The sequence below is a fragment of the Perissodus microlepis genome, chromosome 15, assembly GCF_051167445.1.
Source record: "Perissodus microlepis isolate ML-2025 ecotype Zambia chromosome 15, ASM5116744v1, whole genome shotgun sequence".
Taxonomy (NCBI): Eukaryota; Metazoa; Chordata; class Actinopteri; order Cichliformes; family Cichlidae; genus Perissodus; species Perissodus microlepis.
In genome coordinates, this window is record NC_140475.1 from 1,940,960 (window position 1) to 1,962,931 (window position 21,972).

Below are 21,972 nucleotides of genomic sequence, written 5' to 3' on the forward strand. Positions count from 1 at the left end.
GACAGTACACAATAAATTAGAGTAGAGGCAAATGTAAACATAATTAAATGCGTCCTGTGGGCCCCGAAGCCTGGTGCACTCCAGCGTTCATGGACATTAATGCAGCCTGCCTTCTTGATTTGGACTCAAATTGATCATTTTATGCACAAAATGTGTGCTATTAAAGCATACCTAAGGGAGGGAGCTGTCGCCGAATGTCCGCCCCGCATTCACATCCAACTGGAGGCAGAATCTTGGAAACCATGACTGCCTTAAAAGGAAGAGGAGGAAGTGGGAGAAAATGAAAGTGGAAGACAGCAAGGCTGTTAATAATTAATTCGGCAGAGTTTTGGTCCTAGGAGGCCAGAGGAAAATATATTGATGTTAGAAAAATGCTAATTAGAGAAAGGCGCACACTTTGGTTTGGAAGGCATCCGTCTGCCCAGGCAGTTTGAAATCTCACTGCTGCCTGGGCTAATGGTGCTAGTTATGCCTTTGGGGAAACACGGCATGAAACACAGAGGCGGGTGCTAATGAGTCTTGCGGACCTCTCCGGCACACAGGATGAATGGGAACGATGGAGAGAACACACTGAAAGGGAAGAAGGAGCCGCTCTTGGTGGAAGATGATTCATATTCTTTGGAAATTTCGTAGCAAACGAGGGAAGAGGGATCCTTCGGTGGGTAAAACTGGATTGACATGCACCCCACAGACTCTCTGCTGGCAGCCAATATCGAGACGCACTGCAAAGAGATCAACAGAGAGCGTGCGATGATCAACATATCTACACTATTTGGTTTCACACAGCATGAGAAAGACAGAGGAAGCAAATGTGGGGGGGGGATAAAGACCACAGTGATACAGAAACAATCAAATTACTTGTTTATCCACATCTATGCCCCGGTCCCCCCAGGTGTGTGGTCAGAGTATATACCCTAACAAGAAACAGTCTATAATCATGATAGTTTGGGCTAAACGCTGTTTCTCATGGATTTTACTGGGCTGAGTCCAAATATGGTAATCATAATAGCTGATTGGCTATTTATACATATTTCTAATCATTAACTGTTAGCTTATGTCGTCTTATCTGTTTATGGTGACTTCATATGATAATATTGGACCTCGTTCACTAATATATTTGTGGAAACGTTCTTACCCTCAGCACACAAAATCCCCATCAGATTAATGACATGTGCGCACCGGCCAATTTCTTCCCACAGTGCATGTGTTGAATCAGTGAATCAGTCTCATTCCACATTCTTCCTGCAGTCTGCACGCTACCTGCATACCTCCACAGCCCCTTTACACCATACAGAGGGGGGGAAACTATTTGAGCCCCTGCCGAGTTTGTAAGTTTGCTCACAAGCAAATGAACGGTGTCTAATTTCTCTGGTAGTTTAATTTTAATGGTGAGAGACAGGATACCAAATCAAAATCAAGAAGAAACGCATTACTTGAACGTCATAAATTGATTTGGATGTCATTGAGTGAAAGAAGCTCTTGATGCTCTACAACCTGACTCCTGCAGATTGTCATTGAGTTTGGCTGTGAGCCGCATGAGCGCGCAGCCAAACTCAATGACATGCAAATCACTTTATAACTTTAATGTAATGTTTTTTTCTGGATTTTTGATTGATATTCTGTCTGTCTCCATTAAAATGAATTCACCAAAATAATTTAGAGACTGTTCATTTCTTTGTGAGTCAGCAAACTTACAAATTCAGCAGAGGATCAAATAATTATTTCCCCTCATTGTATAAGCAATGATGTTTACCCCGAGGTGAACGCTGCACCGCTAAGGTAAAAAAGCAGGAGAAGCTCCGACTTTAGTCTCACTGCAGCAATGAAGCCCTGAACAACAAAGCTGAGGCGCAATTCTCTCCGTGCAGAAGACACACTCACCCAATTAAATTCAAATTCACACAAATGTGTCTATAACTGTTTCCATATTACACCAGTTCCAATTTGCCGGTGTTGAGTAAATAGCAACAGTAAACTGCAGTTGTAAACATGTAAATTATGAGACTGTGTTGTAACATTGTAAAAATCAAACAACACACCGCCTTTAACATAAATGTTTAAACAGAACATCACCAGAGTTTGGTGGATCTGGAAGGATTTTATTTATGTTCCTGAGAAAAAGTGCAGCTTTCCACCAGAGAGACAATCGTTAGGGGAAAAAATGCTGCAAGAATGTTAATAATAATAAAAATAAATATAGTATAATATAGTTCTGTGTAAATAATCATTCTGTACATACGATAATTTTTAATCCTACAACTGTTTATAACTTGCATAGTTCACATTTCTGTATAACTGTATATCTCAGATTTCTGTATAGTTTTTTATTTCATATTTATATCCTGTTCATAGCCTGTTCATACTTATAGAATAGTCATAACATACTTCATACCGTGTACATTATAACATACCATAATAGACCCATTTCTGTAATATACTTACATATCTATATTATTGCTAATATATATTGTAATATATCATGGCTAAAGCACTTCTGGATGGATGCAAACTGCATTTCGTTGCCCTGTACCTGTGCATGTGCAATGACAATAAAGTTGAATTCTATTCTATTCTATTCTATAATAATAATAATAATAATAATAATAATAATAATAACAGCACAACTCCCCCAAAGTGCAAGATCAATACTAAAACGTGGATTGTTTTATTACAATGTGATGACATCAGCCTGTTGCATGTGTACACGTCTCTTCATGCGATATATTCGTCATTATGGTTTCTTCACATTTATTAAGGTCAATTTCACAGTGGATGCTAACAGTGAAGGTCGAGACAAAGTGCCTACCCAACCTAAATACTTGTGTCCTCCAAGGTCTAGTGTATTGTTGTGAAGTTTGAAAACAATCCATAAAAAATTGTGGCTCATATAAAGTATTTACTGATTTTCACATTTGGTTGACCCGATCTCTCTCTCTCTCTCTCTCCACTGTTCCTCCACTTCCTGTCCAGAGCATCTTCCGGTGTGATGTTTGCAGCCTTCATATCCTCTTCGATTCGGTCCATCCAGTGCTTTTTTTTCTCATCGCTACGGACAACGGGTGTGGCCCGATATCCATGTTGGTCGGTCTGTTTCTACCAACACACAAAATTTGAACAAGATATCTTGAAAATGTGGTTGCTACACTTCCAACAGACAGATAAACAGAAAACCAAACTGAAGCAGCTGCACACTCCCTCCCTTCAGGGAAACAATAGTAGTAGTATTCAATTTAAAAACGTGCTTTTAAATTTTGTAGGAAAGCCAGAGCTTCATTATTTGCTTGTGTGCATCGTCTGAGGCACTTTAAAAAGTTGTTTGTAAGGTAGGAACAGTTCTTGTGTGTGTGTGAAGTGTTCGTAAGCACAGTTTACACACACATTTATGCACAGCTGTTTATAAATGAGGTCCATTCTTCATTATGTAGCACATCAATAACCACAGAAGTGTATATAGAGAGAAGACTCGAATATGAAACATATTAGAAAACTATTATCTTGCCTTTGCATTTGGTGCATGTTCTATGAGACGCAGTGCTTATGAAGAGGAGAATGTGAAAGAAAATTTAAAAAGAATAAAAAATAAAGATCAGTTGCATGATAAGAAAACATACACGTTCAGTTTGTTCAAAACCAGATGAATAATTAGGAAAAAGAGCCGTCTGAAAATTAGGACCCAGTTTTTCCAAAATTCAGGCGCCAAAATCCAACTGACTCATTTCCAGTTAAGAAATGACTCGACTACATTAGACAGTTGTGCCAACCAACAATTTTAGGTCATTTTAAGCAAAAATTAAAATCCTCAAGATGAAAAGGTTAAGAAGAAGTTCAGCAGGTAATATTAATAACTTATCTTATGTGTGTAGCCATTTGGTTGAGCTGATTTCAGATTGTAATTATAGAGCTGCATTAAAAGTCACACCGTTGTGACCGTTTCCATATCGAATTTAATTACCATTCATCCAACACATGTGGAGGTATTTTCAGGTTCAGAATGACTTTAATCCCTGACGGTGCTTCTTTTGTGACAGCTGCTCAAATATTTTAAGTGGTGGAAGCACTGAGCCTGGATTCTCACACAGCGACAGACTGCCGCGTGGCTGCTTTTCTTACCTCTGTCATAAATATTCTGTTTGCCAAAACCATCTAAGCTGATGGAACTGATGTGACTTTGGAGCATTTCACTGAATCAGTGCATGTATGTAACAATACATGTATAATGTGCACTCGACTGCACCGTGGGGCCTTTAGCTTGCTGTCCAGCAGTCTCACCTCGTGTGTGATGGCAGGAGGATATCATCAGTCTTTAGAGACTGTGGTCTGGATCCACTGCTTTTTTCATCGTTTCATTTCATTCCTCTTCTTCCTGTTTGTGTCCTCTGTTGCTGATGTTCTGGTCATGATGTATTTCCCCTGTTTTTGGTCCTTGATTGAAAAAAAACACAAGAGTCTCATGAAGAAGCATCCACTAAGGCCTTTAGTGTCTGTATATAAATCACAGCCTTCTTTACACTTTTACTACAAATCTTCACTTTAACCTCCTCGTAGCACCGTCAGAAGAAACATTATTGTCTCTTCACAGGTGCCACACTGGGGCCGTGCACTCAACGTACTTCTATTGAACCTGTGACATGAGAAAACAAGTCGTAGACCCCAGTGTAATAATGGTAGAAAAACTCTGGGGCAGGCTACTCATTACTTATTTTACACACCTGGAAACTTACTACAGTAGGATTTGTTCAACACTGTTCTAGTTCTGACCAGTAGAAGCTTTAACTGTGACATTTGCACCTGCAGCCACTACAGTGACTAACTTAAAATGTTGAAATCGAATTAAAACATTAAAATTTTTACCAAGTATGTAGCCTTAGACACCCTGTAGTGCTTTTTCATACATTATATGTGCCTTTTTGTAATGGAGACCAGGAGTTCCATTAGCCTTTCTTGACTGACTGGTTGGGAATTAAAAACTATAATGAAGGAAATCACACATTGGTTGATAGTGAGTCTTTATTAGAGTTATTTGGGTTAATATTTAAGTGACTGCTCATGAAAGGTGAAGAGACCGGGGTACTGGCCATCCGACCTGTGTCGGGAAGAGAACCGGAGTTAGAGCTGTTCATGTTTAATCATTTGTCTGTAACTTAAATTATTTGGATATGTAAAAAGAGAAGTGGTGACAGCGCTCACCTTTCCTGGTTGCTTCTTTTGCAGGATGTGGAGCAGAAGAGTAAAAGCAGCTCAATCTCCTGCTTATGAGCTCCTGGAGCGAACCAACTGCCAGGCTAGGGGGGTGTGGTTAAGGTGCTTTAATGTATATAGAAGTGTTTGAAGTCAATATGTTATTGAGTTATTTATAGGATTGTTACAAATCTAATTATGTCTATGATGTGTTATATTGTGCTTGATGTTTTCTTATGGGGAGGTTTATGTTTTTGTTTAATTTGCTGACCCCCAGACTTGGTCTATTCCAGATGCTGCCTGAATCAGGTAGAGTATAAAAGGAAGCCTTTCCCCTTTAGAAGGGTGGGGATTCTTTCCTGTGTCAACATGTGGGCTCGTTAATAACGTCTAACATCTGATGGACACATTTTACTCCAGTCTCGTGCTATTTTATTGGAAGTGACCCACGACCACAGGTACGCATAGTTAACTTGAGGTCTAGTAATTATGCCAGATGGATACACGTCTGTGGATTGTAGCGCAAGGATAGAAAAGCAAAAATAGATCTTTGCATTAATAAAAATAGGCTTTTCCTCTACTTTGGTCTTTCTCAGAGCCCAGAGAAAGAGTCAGGAGATCACTGAAGCAGAGAGTAGATATTCAGCCATCCTTGGTGATTAATGTAAGCAGTCTGCACAGCTTTCACTAGGCTCTACAAACGGCTTTACAATATGTTTCTCATTCACGTACTCACCCCAAGCAACAATGACGGCAGAGCTGCCATGCGGCGTCTCGACTGAGGACACTTGGGTAAACGGAGAGGCCGGGTATCGAACCGCTCCGCCACCTGAACCCCCGCCCCCCCCCCTACGGAATGTCTTTACAAAATTTAAATTCATCAAACAGCAGTCGAGATATTTCAGCCCTGTCCAAATCACAATTATGCAGAAACAATCAACTAGCAATCAACTTTGTGCGCCTGTTTCTCATAAGAGCTCGGTCAAATTACACACTGTGATTTGTGCTTTCTGTCAAACATCCCCACACATTTCCCAGGATAGTAGAAGAATAGCAAATAAATGACAGTCATTAAGTATTAATTTGCAGGCTTGTATGAATTCTTGACATTTGCCTCGGGCAAATAAGGTGCAGTGCAGAAACAAATTAAGCCTCCCTGTTTATATACGTTTCTTACACGTAAAGCTTTAAAGCGCGCATCCTGTGCTTTCTTCTCCAACATGAAAAGAATGTGTTCCTGTAGGTGGTGTTTACTTGATGTTCTCAAAGGACTTTATTCAAATGATCTTCGTGTGTTGCTTTCTTTGATCTCTGGAAGTAAAGTGGATTTTATTGTAGCATATTGCACTACTCTTACTCGAACTCAAACAGCAAATATGATGATGGTAACCGCTGCAGTAGCCTTCCACGTGTAAAGTACTTATTTCTTTACCTTTAATTGCAAATTTCTGTTTGATGTGTTCCAAGAGCGTCCACTGGCATAACGGCTGCGCCTTCCCGCTTCATTAGACGCCCCCCACAGCTTAATAAAACATAAGTGTCTTATATCCTCTACAGTATTCTATTTTTGTTGCATCAGAGATAGCAACGTGCGCACGGAGGAGAGAAGCCACCTTTTGTAGTGGCAGATCGTCAGAGAGACAAGAGCTTCCCCTTTCTCCTTCTCTTTTAGCTGGAGCTGATAGACCTGATTATATTTTCCATGCCAGGCCTCACACAGTTCCTTCGTGAAATGGGCGATCAAATCGAAAGCAAGTACATCAGTGCAGCAGGAGATAACTTAAATAACTTGACAAAGATTAGACTTTGATTGGACACAGAGATTGTCTTATTGATCTCTGTGGCTCCATCAAACGTGATATGATCGTTACTTAAATGTATCCCATTAAACAACATTCAGGTCCTCACTCATTTTTCCAGTGATGCAGAATAACTAAATGCATTTCCTCCACAATCACGTGCATAAGTGCAGCTTTGATGCCCCTATACCTGATTCATGTCTCTTCTTTTTGAATACTAAAAAAAACATTAACAGGCACTAAAAGAAATCAATAATTTCCTTAATTTTTATTGCAGCACTGTAATTAAAATGGAAGTTAGATCCAGCTGTTTTTGCAGAAGTGACAATTAAAAATCAAACAATTAAAATCTGATTGTTGTAAGTTCAGACTTTCACCTTCAATTCAAGCAGTTTAACAAAATCATTTGCTCAACTCTTTAGGAATTACACATGTTTTCACATGTTGTTATCCAACGTGCTCAACGGTCATCTATAGGGTGCCCAACCCCCGGGCCATGGACCGGCTGTGAGTCGTTTGGTATCGGGCCGCGCGAGTTGAGGCTCGGCTGTGAAATTTTATCGTTATTTTTTTAACTCAGTTTCTCTTTTCCTGTGTACAGGTACTGATTTTATTTTGTTGTATTTATAACAGGTAATCTGCGACACCTTAAAGGCCGGTCTGTGAAAATATTGTTGGACATGAACGGGTCTGTGGCGCAAAAAAGGTTGGCGACCGCTGGGGTAAAGGTCAGGCTCCAGGGTGCCTGGCTGCAGTCACAGTTCTGACTCACTTACATCTTCCTATAACTCACAACTGCACATGAATATATAGCATTTTTCTACTCTGCCTGAATACTTCATTCACCCAAGCACCTTTTTTCTTTGCGAAGTGCTTTCCTTTACCGTTCTCACTCCAATAAACACCTTAGAAACTCTGTGTTTAGTATCTTACCCACACAGACTGGAGCAGTCAGGGATCAAACCGCCAACCTTCCCGAGATACAGCCACCCTACAGCCCAAAGCTTATGACCCGCGCTTAGTGGGAATTTTTACAACCCCCATCTTTATCAAGAGTGGGGCTCAACAGGTTACCCACACCTCTCATCAAAAACACATCCTGGATAAAGGACAAACATCCACTCAGTGTGCCGTCTGTCCAGCTGTGGACACTAAGGGCATCACAGACCTGTTATTATGCAGAAAGTGCATGATAATATTTACTGATGGAATTAGGAGAAATGTTTTGGAGGGACTGAATCTAGAGTTCCCAGAAGAACCCGTGCAGACACAAGGAGAACACGTAAACTTTACACAGACGGCAGGCTAATCGCACCAGCACCGCGCTGCTCCTGTACTCATGCATTTCTAAACAAAATGAAATCTGATTCACCTGAAAATGGTCTGAAAGGACTTCAGTCGGGCCTTTAATTAAAACTGAAGCTTATTTCTTCCATAGTGCTGCTCATGTAAATGACCTGAATGTCAATCCACCGCTGTGCATTCCAGGAAAATCCCAGAATCCGTGCTGCACCGCAAAATCATACACATCACAGTTGGAGCACTAACCCGGGGAGCCGAACGGTTAATGTTCTTCGGTGCTCATCTAACAGTCGATGCCACAGGTCATTAGCATTCACAGCAGCTCTCTGCTTCCCCCTTGCCATCAGTCCCACTTCATCAGTTAAACATCGAGCTCCTAACCCTGGCTTTGTTTGGTGGGAGCGTCCATGTCTGATAAGGGCCCCCCTGATACGTCTGACATCATTAATCACCTGCACCGTGGGAGGACAGTGGGCAGGTTGCAAGGAGCAAGTATCACCATCCTTCCCCACAGATCCATTTTAACGGTGCCGTGCTCCTAATTAATGGAGCCGACCTCGTCTCTTCACACTTATGCCTCAAAATGCACGCGGCGAGGGATGTAAATGATGGTTTAAGATTTCTGCTCTCAGCTGGAGGGATAGCGTGAATCGACGCGGTGGCTGCGTGCTTCCACTGTATGCCAGCGGAAACAGAGTGGAGCCTCAGTGGACAGAAAACTGATATTCCCACATACTTGAAAGGTGTAACCACAAATGTCAGCGCCATCAATAACGCAACCTTGTTGGTGACCATTTTTCTTCCTCGCATTAAGCAGCGACGTGAAGGAGAGCCGTTAAAACAGTCAAAGTGGGAGAAAGATAAAACACGCAGCCAATTTTTTACCGCAGATAGGAACTGCTGCTGGACCCAGTTTAATTCCTCATTACTGACGATGTGGTGCACTGGTTCACCGCTCAGAAAGCTTCACCTCACGTTTGCTGTCACAGCCGTGAGCGAGCCGGTTCTTAAGAGTCCAGACATGAGCTTAAAAAAGCAGATAATGTACAGTCAAAAGAAAAACAATGCTTAATATGGTGATTTTCTTCTTCTTTGCAGTCTTTGTTATTTTTCTAAGTTTGAATCTGTATATTTGCATAGAGATAAAACTCCTGAGGGGAGGAGAAAAAACTGCAAAACACAGAGAAATGCAAATTACTTGTGTTCAGGTGAGACTATTAAAAAAAGGTGTTACATAACACATTTCATCAGGAAGCCAATACATAAACAAAGGAGCAAATAGAAAATGTGTGTATGAATGTGTTAGCGAGTGCAGCAAATTATGTTCCTCCCTTTAGCACTTTTGCTCTGAGTTAAGGCGTCCTATCTCCATACTAATGTCTCCGCTCCAATCTTAACCGCTCCTGTCACTGCTCAAATTAAGGGTACTTAGTCATTACCCACACCTGAGGGTAAAAAAATAAATAAAAATAAAAGGTTACTCTGAAAAAGATGCTCTAGTCAGAACAAAATAAACCTCATTAATTACTTGGAGTTTCCTGCTGCACACAGAGATTCCTTGTATTTTTGTTGTTATTTTCTTCTCTCCTGAGTAACGTACCGCAGAGAGCCTCTTTGCCAGGCTCAATATCACTGGCAGTAATACCACCTTTGAATCTAATAAACAGCCAATCACCATCATTCACATGGTACTACTTGGTCCCCTCAGAGATTTGCAATTGTACACTCACAGCAACCAGGGAAAGTTCACTCATTGCTGGCAGGGGTTAGCCCAACGACTGCAGTGAAAATAGCCCCAATCAAAGTACTTATAACACAATTATACTATGTGGTGACCAAAAATAAGTTTATTTTTCAGTTCTCTTTATATATAAAAAAATCATTGGATTAAATTGCTTTCCAGCAGCAACAGATTGGTTTTCACAGGCTTCAGAGGGCTACGGAAGAAAATGAAGGTGCCCGTAGAGGAAGGAGCGGCATCTACTTTATTTTGCTCTACAAAGCAGCGCTATTGAACATTCCAGGTACCTGGCAAATTTGGTGTCAAGATGCATGAAAGCCTACCTTGAATTTCAAAAGAATCCTTTCTGAAAAGAACTGAAAAGAAGTCGAAAATCTAGTCAGTTTTCTTCCTTTATGGGAAGTTGGTTGCTGTGGACACATTAAAATCAACTGTCTAAATGCTACTTATATAGTGCTTATCTAGTCTATTCACTCAAAGCTCCAGCTGTTCATAAAAGCACTTTTAACTTGACACTGAAATACTCGCGCTACCAATTAATGTACTGGGTGCAACTCTGGGTTTGGTGTCTTGACGACCTGCCGTACCTTCTGAGCCACAGCAGCCCCAATGTTGAGAAGGTCACACCTGGGGAGCCAGGACGTCTCTAAACTTGTCCTGGACATGGGACCCCTTTAGTCTTCCTGTGGGGGGGCTGTAGCTCAGGAGGTAGAGCAGGTCTACAACTAATGGGAATGTTAGTGATTTGAGCCCTTTCTGCTCTGGTCTGTATGGCCGAATATCCTTGGGCAAGATATTAAACTCAGACTGAATGAGACATGTTGAGTAGAGTGCTCTGAGTGCTTGAACAGAAAAGTGCTATATAAGAATCAGTCCATTTAGCGTGCTTTGTGTGCAGTTGGCCTGTTGGTTGCTGCTTCCATGGACCAGACTTAATGATTTGTGTTGACTCATGATTTATTGTTGGAATCTTCATCTTGCTTAAGTGTTTTTCCATTTCCCGAGCAGCTTCCCTTCTCTTGTGCTCCCCGATTCTCCAGTCTGTGTCTTACTTTTGTGCATGTGAGCGCACTTTTGGTCTCTCCTTCAGTTTACTTCCATGTTTATTTTGAAAGTTGCTTCCTAATGTAGCTGTGTGTGATTTTAATCCTCCCTTTGTTCCTTTCCTGCCCTTGTTATTGTTTTGATTGAGTTCACACATGCTTTGTTAATCCCCTCCCTGGTGTGTGCATATTTCTCTTTCAGTCTTTGTATTTCTCAAGCAGTTTTGCAATATGGTTGGCACATGGTAAAGCCATAACCACATAAATATCATCACTCATGGTTTCCCAGCAGTGCTTTGCAATATAAAGAGATGACTGGTGCAGCTCACCTATCAGGGGTTTTATGATGTGGCGATTGCTATTTGCTGTTCTTGGACCGTAATATTCCTAAAGAACAGCAAAATGAACTAAAAGTGGAAAGAAATGTCCAGAAACTCAGATCTGCAAATTTTGTCTGCAGTGTTGGAAAGGTTACTTTTAAAATGTATTCCACTACAGATTACAGATTACATGCCCCAAAATGTATTTTGTAAAGTATTCTGTTACGTTACTCAATGAGGGTAACTATTCTGAATACTTTGGATTACTTAATATATTATCATGCTTCACATGAATGTGATTTATTACTATTACTGAAGGTTACTCTCCATACCGATACAACCTAGAGTTTTAAACCTTAATATAAATGAGTAACAGTAGGTGGACATTAGGCAAGGCTGCACTTTTTTGCAGCGATCGCGTATAGAAAACAGGTCCGCGGCTCCGAACCGTAGTAAAATGGCCTGTATGTGTAAAGCGCTTTACTAGTCCCTAAGGGCCCCAAAGCGCTTTACACATTCAGTCATCCACCCATTCACGCACACATTCACACACTGTAGTAGTAAAGGGACCTCTGGCTAATACGTCAGGTTCGTGTCGGGCTCGTAGCCGAAAACTAGCTTTACTTTGTTGTCTGGGTCAACTTTGCAGCGAGAGACAGAGAGAGGCGTTGAAAGGCTGCTCCAATAGAAAACAGGAACACAGTGTACAGACGAGTCTTAATAGTTTACTTACAGCTGGGCTCGTCAGGCTCTCTTTTTAGCTGCAGTGGTTATTATTATATTTACATGCTTCCAGCTCCCGTTTCTGCTCGGGGCTGATTGCCGACACCACGCTAACCCCTCTCTGTCCTCTCTCCTCTTGCTACCACCAAATATTACCTGCTACACTCCAGTTCAACTCCCTAGTCTACGTTTCCACCCTCGAGTTGCCGCGTCCCCTCGTGGTTTGCATTTAGCCAAATAAACCTTGTAAAAGTCTTTTGCTGCCTCTGTGCTGCACTTGGGTTCAGTTTTGTTACTGGCCTTTGGCCTGTTGTGAAAAAAAGTTCTTAACTTTTCAATTTCTACAGTTTTTTTTCGTCTGTCTGTTTGTTTGTTTTTTATATCGAATGGTTCCACAGTTTATGAAAAAAACTGGATATTTTCTATGAATTAAGAAGAGTTTCTGTTTTATAATTAGAGGATGTTCCTGCAAGAATGTTTCCTGTGTTATTATATTTTTATATTTACAGTTTAAGTCGTGCTGACAGATTTCTTCTTGTTTACTCCAGCAGCATGTATCATGTAATAAACTGAGATAAACTGTTAAAACTGTGTTTCTTTATCTTACATTAAGATATTGCAGTGATTCAATGTGTCGTTATCTGACAGATATCAGAGTTTATGTGGCTAACGATGTAAAAGGAGTTTGACATCCCTGGCCTAGATAAATCTATTTTATTAAAATGCAGGTTTCAGCATAATGATAGCATGTTGGCACAGTGGTTAGCACTGATCCTAGGTTTGAATCTACCACCCAGGTGGGAGTGAATGTGAATAGTTGTCTGTCTGTTGGTATTACAACGTGTTTCGGGGTTTACCCACCTGGATATCCTGGATGGATGCATGGATCTATTTCAGCACATATTTTAAACTTGTGCTTGAGTTTTATGCACATTTGCATTCATCTCCATGTCATAACAAATGAATTTTAAAAATCTTGACTTGGGTCAGCTTCTTAAAAGAAAGTGTCATAAATACATCATGTGAAAGCCAAAAACACACTGCTGTAAAGTTTGAGTTTCACTTTGAGCATTAAGCTGACAGTAGCTCAGCTTACAGTCAGGTTGTGTTATCATACATTGATATACGCAGAGTGCCGACCCACTGAGTGCTGCGCTGTAAGATCAGCTTGTATGTTGGATCAAACTGCACTGATTTGACGTTGTGCATTAGAAAAGCTTTTCCCTCCGTCTATCAATCTAGACGACTCCACTCCCGAATGCAGCAGCTTGTTAAAACCTCAACTTGAGATTTAAGTGGGGCACAATGGATCTATACGTACCTGGGCATGTACCTGGGGTCTAGCTATGCAGTTGCTCCTGCTCAGAAGAGCATGAAGTGTGTTGTAGGATCTAATTGGAAAAAGGAGACCACACCTGAATCACCAGAGTGCTCTAGCAAAGAGAATACAACCCAATTTCAGGCCTCTTTTTTCTCACACTGCTGGATGATAGGACACTCAGACTAGACTCGAGAAGAGTGTTCTGTGTGTGTGTGTGTGTGTGTGTGTGTGTGTGTGTGTGTGTGTGTGTGTGTGTGTGTGTGGGCATGCCTGTGTGTGAAACTGTGGAGGTTCTGAAAACCTTTTGAAAGCACCTCCAGCAGTATAAGTAATACTGAATTAGCATATTTATATTTTTATGCTGTAACCCAAACCTAAACATCTCTTTCAGCCTGTGCTTATGGACACAAACTTTAAGCAGTTTTTTATGCTATTTTCTGCTCCTTAATTAGCTGCTGTGCCTCTCTCACCTCTCTATTAAGAGACCCTGTGCTCTCCAGGGTTGGAAAAGCATAGAGTTGACAACCAAAACGTTCAGCTTCTGTGTGTGTATCTGTGGAGGCGTGTGTGTCCGTGTCAGATTAAAGTAGAAAGTGATGAAACGATTCCTTTCTGTTGGTAAGCACACAGAGAGAAAACAGGCAGCGGGATCCTTGACACCCGAAACCCATGCGCCGGGTCCCACCACAGGAGGGCACTGCATCGAGTGTGAGTAATTACATGTGTGAGTGCTTTGCTGCCCTGTAGCTTCTAAGAATCCCCGTCATAATTATCTCCCCACACAGAGCTGCACAGTCTCTCAGGCACACAAGGCAAAACCACACTCTCATATTGTTCCAATATGTCTCTCAGGCGTGCTAATTATGGGAATCGAGAATTGATTTTCGTGTGCTGTAACATCCTTGTGGGTTGCGCTCGTGTTTTAACAAATGGGATGAGTTTCTGTGGGTTAAAAGGCTGCGATAGCCACAGAATACACAGTGAACATACTGGTCCATTAATCTTCTGCAGTCCTCAACAACAACAAACTCGTGCGCTACTTCCGAATGAGGACAGGATGCGGGATCCGTCCTCCCGTATTGGAAAGTCATATTTGCTGACGCACAAACGCAGTCCAATCGTTTACAGCACAACAACCAAGCCAGCCGTCTCAGTTACACTTAAACAACTGAGTCGTGCCCACGCCTCCTGGTCCCCCAGCCCCAGCTGCACCACCCCCGCACAATCCATAATGAGATTCCTGGCTGTTTTTTGTTTTTTTTAATTCTTTATTTCTAAAATTTTTTGCTGTTTTGCCATTGATACTCCATGATGAACTTTAATGAGATGCTTTGGAAAAGATGAGCTCAAATCAGCACTTTTCCTTGGATTGCAGGCGCCGGCTCTGAGGAAGAAGAAGTGGAAAAAAAGAAGCTTTTGCCAAGGGGTGGTGGCGGTGAGGGGGGGCAGCATCGATCCATATGCATTGTCTCATTAATTTTGCCAGAGGTGTGGATTCCTGGTGATCAATATCCAGCGACTGCATCTTTATTCTTCGGTGTAACCTATTACTGTCTGTGAAATGCAAGGCCCGGACAACAATTAGAGCTGTGGAGCAGGCAAGGCCAATCAATACCATAGATGTATGATCTGTAAAGAAGGAAGCAATAACTAGTCAAAGGTACAGGGTGAATTCTTCCAAGGCTAAAGGCTAATTTGGTTGAGTGACTCCACCTCAGTCAATAGCCACCATGCTTCTCCAGAGCTCAGCCTTAATAAGAAGAGGGACCTTCAAGACTTTTTACAATACAACTCTGGGTTCCAGGGTCCTTTCCATCAATCTGCTGTGATGAAAGCAATGATCTCTTCACTTCTTTGCCTTTTGCACAAAGCTCTGGACTACTAAAGGGCTCATAGACACTATAGGTATAAATACGACTGAGAAATATATGGAGGCCATGAAAACTACAGTATAATGTGTACATTAAAAAGAGGAAGGTTTAAGGTGTTGCGGATAAATACAGCAAAATAAAACAGGTACCGGTACCAAAAACAGAAGATTTATTCATAACACACAGGAAAAGACCCAGGGAAACCGAGATAACAATAAAAAAATATAATAAATAAATAAATAATGATAAAAACAATGAATTTCACACCCGAGCCTCGACTCTCGCGGCCCAGTACCAAACAATTCACGGACCAGTACCGGTCCATGGCCCGGGGGTTGGGAGCGCTGCTGTAGAAGTCTGCAATAAGATGGCTTCTGTTGTGAGCTCTGTTTAGTTTATGGCCTTAGTTCAGTAGTTTGGCTAATATTAGAAAAAAGGCTGTTTTGGCCAATAAGTGCACACTTTCTTGCTCCTCCTTGTTAGGTCAGTTTTTTGGAAATGAAATGCTCATCTCGATCATGATAGCTAAAGCCGTCTTTTATACTGTGTATAGGATCACGGTAAAGAAACTGGAGTGAACAGCAAGATGCAAATACATCAGGAATAGAAGAGAAGTAGAATGCTTATCTGTTATATATAGAGAACTTAAATACAGGGAGTGCAGAATTATTAGGCAAGTTGTATTTTTGAGGAATAATGTTATTATTGAACAACAACCATGTTCTCAATGAACCCAAAAAACTCATTAATAGCAAAGCTGAATGTTTTTGGAAGTAGTTTTTAGTTTGTTTTTAGTTTTAGCTATTTTAGGGGGATATCTGTGTGTGCAGGTGACTATTACTGTGCATAATTATTAGGCAACTCAACAAAAAACAAATATATACCCATTCCAATCATTTATTTTTACCAGTGAAACCAATATAACATCTCCACATTCACAAATATACATTTCTGACATTCAAAAACAAAACAAAAACAAATCAGCGACCAATATAGCCACCTTTCTTTGCAAGGACACTCAAAAGCCTGCCATCCATGGATTCTGTCAGTGTTTTGATCTGTTCACCATCAACATTGCGTGCAGCAGCAACCACAGCCTCCCAGACACTGTTCAGAGAGGTGTACTGTTTTCCCTCCTTGTAAATCTCACATTTGATGATGGACCACAGGTTCTCAATGGGGTTCAGATCAGGTGAACAAGGAGGCCATGTCATTAGTTTTTCTTCTTTTATACCCTTTCTTGCCAGCCACGCTGTGGAGTACTTGGACGCGTGTGATGGAGCATTGTCCTGCATGAAAATCATGTTTTTCTTGAAGGATGCAGACTTCTTCCTGTACCACTGCTTGAAGAAGGTGTCTTCCAGAAACTGGCAGTAGGACTGGGAGTTGAGCTTGACTCCATCCTCAACCCGAAAAGGCCCCACAAGCTCATCTTTGATGATACCAGCCCAAACCAGTACTCCACCTCCACCTTGCTGGCGTCTGAGTCGGACTGGAGCTCTCTGCCCTTTACCAATCCAGCCACGGGCCCATCCATCTGGCCCATCAAGACTCACTCTCATTTCATCAGTCCATAAAACCTTAGAAAAACCAGTCTTGAGATATTTCTTGGCCCAGTCTTGACGTTTCAGCTTGTGTGTCTTGTTCAGTGGTGGTCGTCTTTCAGCCTTTCTTACCTTGGCCATGTCTCTGAGTATTGCACACCTTGTGCTTTTGGGCACTCCAGTGATGTTGCAGCTCTGAAATATGGCCAAACTGGTGGCAAGTGGCATCTTGGCAGCTGCACGCTTGACTTTTCTCAGTTCATGGGCAGTTATTTTGCGCCTTGGTTTTTCCACACGCTTCTTGCGACCCTGTTGACTATTTTGAATGAAACGCTTGATTGTTCGATGATCACGCTTCAGAAGCTTTGCAATTTTGAGACTGCTGCATCCCTCTGCAAGATATCTCACTATTTTTGACTTTTCTGAGCCTGTCAAGTCCTTCTTTTGACCCATTTTGCCAAAGGAAAGGACGTTGCCTAATAATTATGCACACCTGATATAGGGTGTTGATGTCATTAGACCACACCCCTTCTCATTACAGAGATGCACATCACCTAATATGCTTAATTGGTAGTAGGCTTTCGAGCCTATACAGCTTGGAGTAAGACAACATGCATGAAGAGGATGATGTGGACAAAATACTCATTTGCCTAATAATTCTGCACTCCCTGTAGTGCATTTTATAGCTAGCGGTGCATCACTGAGCACGGGTCATTTCCAAGTTAGTGAACAGCTCTCTGAAGAGGTGTAAGTACATTTGTTCTATATTTGTTCTGCTAGCAAGAAAATAGCAAAGGAATGCTATAACAGAAAACAGCCTTATATATAAGGAAGCTGTATTATGTGCACAGCTGTGCATGATTAATGTTAGCAGGTATGTTTGTAATGCTCAGTTGTGTGTACTATTGTAGAATACATATATACAGCTTCTCAGCTCCAAATGTCACTAATTTGCATATTCTGGTTGACTTCATTTTGAATGCCAGCAGCTTATTCTTACTTCAGATCGTCCAAGTCTGTTTCAAACCGAGTCTTCCATTTTTGAAAATGACTTCCTGTTCTTAAAAAGTTAGTCTGAGCTGTACTTCTAAAGTTTCGACTACCACTAGAATGCTAACATCCTAACTATGCTATTGGTGGCACTTGTAACAGTAGCAATGCTATCGCCCTCAGCTCAAGAGTCTTAAAAATGTGTCAAGGAAGGCTAACTAATTATGATGTTGATTATATGAATAATGATGACATTAGAGAGGTGATTAGGACAGGAGCATCATCGTGGTTTTCTAAGCAACGATTTCAATGTTTTGATGCAGTCGGGGTTGCCAGGCTGGGGGCTGATGACAGGCGTGCAGCTGCAGAGAAAGATGACATCCTTGCGTAGCTCAAAGCTTCCTCGCCCAGCTGTATTTTCATATCAGCAGTACAGCGGCTGTTAGCATATTAGGCTGTCCTTTTCTGCCAGTTCCTGCCATGGTTTACAAGTAAATGGAATGACTATAAATCACCGGTAAATCACACAGCAGAACTAAGATTATGTTGAGAATAATGACATAGCTATAAATCTGCCATGGTGCTGACTGGACTGGACAAAAACACAAGTTTATTCTGGGGGTTTGTAATATAATTTCCAATTCAGATTAGCCTGACATTGATGGATTGCATCATCATTCTCTCAAAATGCAAACTGACTTTTTTTTGTTGACAGGCTGACAATTTGACGTTAGTTTATTGTGTGGGTGGGCTGCTTTATCAGTGGTTTGTGGGAATAAAAATCAAGTCAGATTGTCAGATTTTCAAATTTTTATTAAGTCTGAGTGAAAAAGTTTGGAGGGCAAACTTTGCTGTTTGCTATTTCCACATGTCTTCGCATAGAGTGACTCATCCCGTGGCTCGGGCAGTAGCGGGGAAGCAGCTTATAGATATTGGTGAACTGTATGTCTAACAGCTTCCTTGCTGTCTTACTGGAGAACAGTGATGGCTGTTGGTCATTTGTGTATGGATTTCACTGCCACGTTTGAGAAGTTGCGGCTCTCAGGTATTCACTGCAGCATGAAAAGCAATAAATAGCAAAGCTATCTCACTGTTAAAGTCCACTTAGCTCCTGAGGGCCCGGTGCTCTATATGTAAATGAGAGTGCCTTGTAACAAGCACGCCGTCACGCACACACACATTGAAATCCTAGCTGAAGAACGCACGCACATGCACGCGCGTCTACCAAGTGACTATGACACTGCCTTAGATGAAAACAAAATACTCGTGAAGTTCCTTCCTCCAGCAGGCTGGACGCGAGGTGACTGCGTTGTCCTCCACCATTCAAGTGCTTTTCTCTTGTTTTCCTTTTCCTTCTCACACTTCACACTGACTCAGAAACAATTGAATTAGACATTGTGTTTGCCAGGCTGTTAATATCCTGAAAATCACCAGGTGGTTTGGATCTGTTTTTGCTCTGCCTCACACGCGCTTATTCAAAGCGAGCCTTTAAGCTTTCCATCACAATATTGGGACAAGAGATGAAAGCCAGAACCTTTGATTGTTCGACCCCACCCCTCCGAGGTTTACCACTGACCTGAGAAAGTCTGAAGGTAATGCCAGTTAATCAAATACATCAGTCAAAGTGAAGAGAACGGCAGCGATGACCCCGGTCCGGCACTCGCCTCCGTGGCGTCTTCATGACAGGAAGGGTCGAACCGCAAGGAAAAACAAACTTCAAAAATGAGTGGGTATTTATTTAATTAACCATGACAACATAGTTTGGCTTAACGAGCATTTCTTCCCCGACTAAAGTCTGCCATCCATTCTCTTGAGCTTCTCACAGTTGCTCAGGGCAACTCAACATATTTGCCAGCTAGCCACTAAAATGAGTGGGAAGCTTGCCAAAGCTTTGTAAATATACATGAAGATGAAACAGCTCTGCCAACTTCCTTCTGGTACACTGGGAATGAAGCTCTAATGAAGTATATTTCATGCTAACTTTTTGTAATGGAGCCTTTCTGTCCTGAAAGACACACATTTGCACAGCTGCCCAACATGTGTTTGCTAATAATGACCTCTGAATAATGCTTTACTTCAAGACTTTTTATGATATCCAGTAAGAATAATGACAGTGAGTCACGAGCCAGACTGGTGTAACATATTTAATAGCAAGGTCTGGCTAAAGCCTGTTTATGAGGCCCAAAATCATATACATCAGTTTAACTCCTGTGTGAGCTATAGTCTCTTTTATTTTCTCGTGATGGTGGCATTAATAGTAGCATTAAAATGTTTTTTTCCACCGTGGTTTGGTTACAGCTCCTCAGTGGGGTTGCTGTGGTGAGCATCCATCACCCTCCAACAGGCTGCTCTCTTCTCTCTCCATCAGGAATCACAGAGTGACACCTCGTTAATCCAACCGTGAAGATTTGCAAAGCAACTTGTGGATATTTTTACTGTAGTTTATATAATGCACGGGTCAGTGTATACGTGGCAGTACAGAAGTACACAACCAAGTACTTCAGTGAGCCATAGTCACTGTAGTGAATATCCTGCACATATGTAGGACACTGAATCCTGTGCACAGCTAACATGCAAAGTTTTTACTGGAACATTTTAACAATTTGTCTCTTTTATATTCTCTGAGTATAAAAGCAGGGAAGGCAGGCGCCTCTGTTTTGTATCTACAGCAGTATTTAAGATATCGCTTTGTAGCCCTGCATTTTTATTTATTTGGGTTTTTTGCATTTACCAGCTGCCTCGTCAACTTCACATGGTTGCTCATTTCTGCTCACAGTGAAACAAGAAGGATCCAGCACTTGCTGCTAGCCTGCTAATGCTACATGTCTATGTGACAGGACGATGGCTAGGCTAATAATGAGCTATAAGGCTTTTGCTGGCTGTTTAATTACATTTGTGACTGTTATACATTTTATATTGATAGTAATTATAATAACAATGATGAAGCCATAGTACTCAACAACATTACAAAATACTAAATACTTTACATACACACAAAAAGGCAGAATTATCTAAATGTAACTGAAAAATATTTAAAGGTTTATTGTAAGAACATTTCAGTTAATGGTGCAAATTCACATTTCATATATTTTTTATTTTGACAAATGTCAAATCTGAGGTTAAAAATGACAAATTGACAGAATAAGTGTTCAAAATGTCAAGCTGCTGTTCTCTGTGGGATATCCTCCAACTCCGCCTGCTACGAGGAACCCTTGAAGCTCTTTTCTGAAACTGAGCGGTTTCTGTCATATTTCAGCCTTGACTATAGAACACAGTGACTGGATGTGCATCAGACGTCGGTGGTCTCTGCTCATGCAGCTTTTACCTGTGCATATTGGTCCTCACAGACGTCTTTGGTCCACCTCATCATCAGAGTGTAGGCTCCATAGCTCAGTGGTTAGAGCATTGGTCTTGTAAACCAGGGGTCGTGAGTTTGATCCTCACTGGGGCCTTACCTGTGTTACCTTATTAGCACAATTTCATTCTGATGTGCTAAAAAATGAAGTGTCTACTCACCATGTTCTTGGAGAAACGCCGAGACTTTTCTGATTGATGACAAACCACTTCTTTATTGATCTATGCAGAGGTCTCGAAATCCCTCATTAATCGTGCAGGCGACGTCAAGTCTCGTCGTTATGGGAAAAATGGAGCATTTTGGACCCAGCGTGCATGCATCCCTTAGAATACACAGTGCCAACTTCTTTTACATACATGTAAACATTTTGCAAATTTCATAAATGTTCAGCTAATCGGTGAATGGTCGCCTGCCTCTGTGTTTTGGCCCTGCGACTGCACTAGTCCAGCGTACACGCTAGCCCAAAGGCAGCTGGGAATTGGATAAGTGGAAGAAAACGAATGGATGGATCAAACCCAGGAGGACTTTAACGTTTTGTGATCCCATCTTGGCACCGCTGCCAAGTTTATGGCAACTGATTGTCCAATAGTCTCGAAGCCGACACACAAGTAAAAGAGTCCTTGCACTAGTTATAGTGTAGCCATAAATTCTGTGTGGAAATGTGTTACAGTGTAGCAAGACTCAATTAAAATCAGATTTTTTGTTGTTATCATCCCCATTCCCAAAGCCTGTAGCTATTGTGCAGTGAAAACACATATATTTGCAACTTTTGTTGAAAAGGTGAA

At 41.4% G+C, this 21,972-nt stretch overlaps 1 non-coding gene and 1 pseudogene across 1 annotated transcript; one reads left to right on the top strand and one right to left on the bottom strand.

Annotated features, from left to right (window-relative positions):
* LOC146371386 (uncharacterized) overlaps positions 1 to 21,972 on the bottom strand; it is a 132,463-nt pseudogene that overhangs the window by 61,119 nt on the left and 49,372 nt on the right.
* Positions 21,212 to 21,284, top strand: trnat-ugu (transfer RNA threonine (anticodon UGU)). Its single transcript has one exon. It is a non-coding gene; the product is annotated as a tRNA-Thr (tRNA).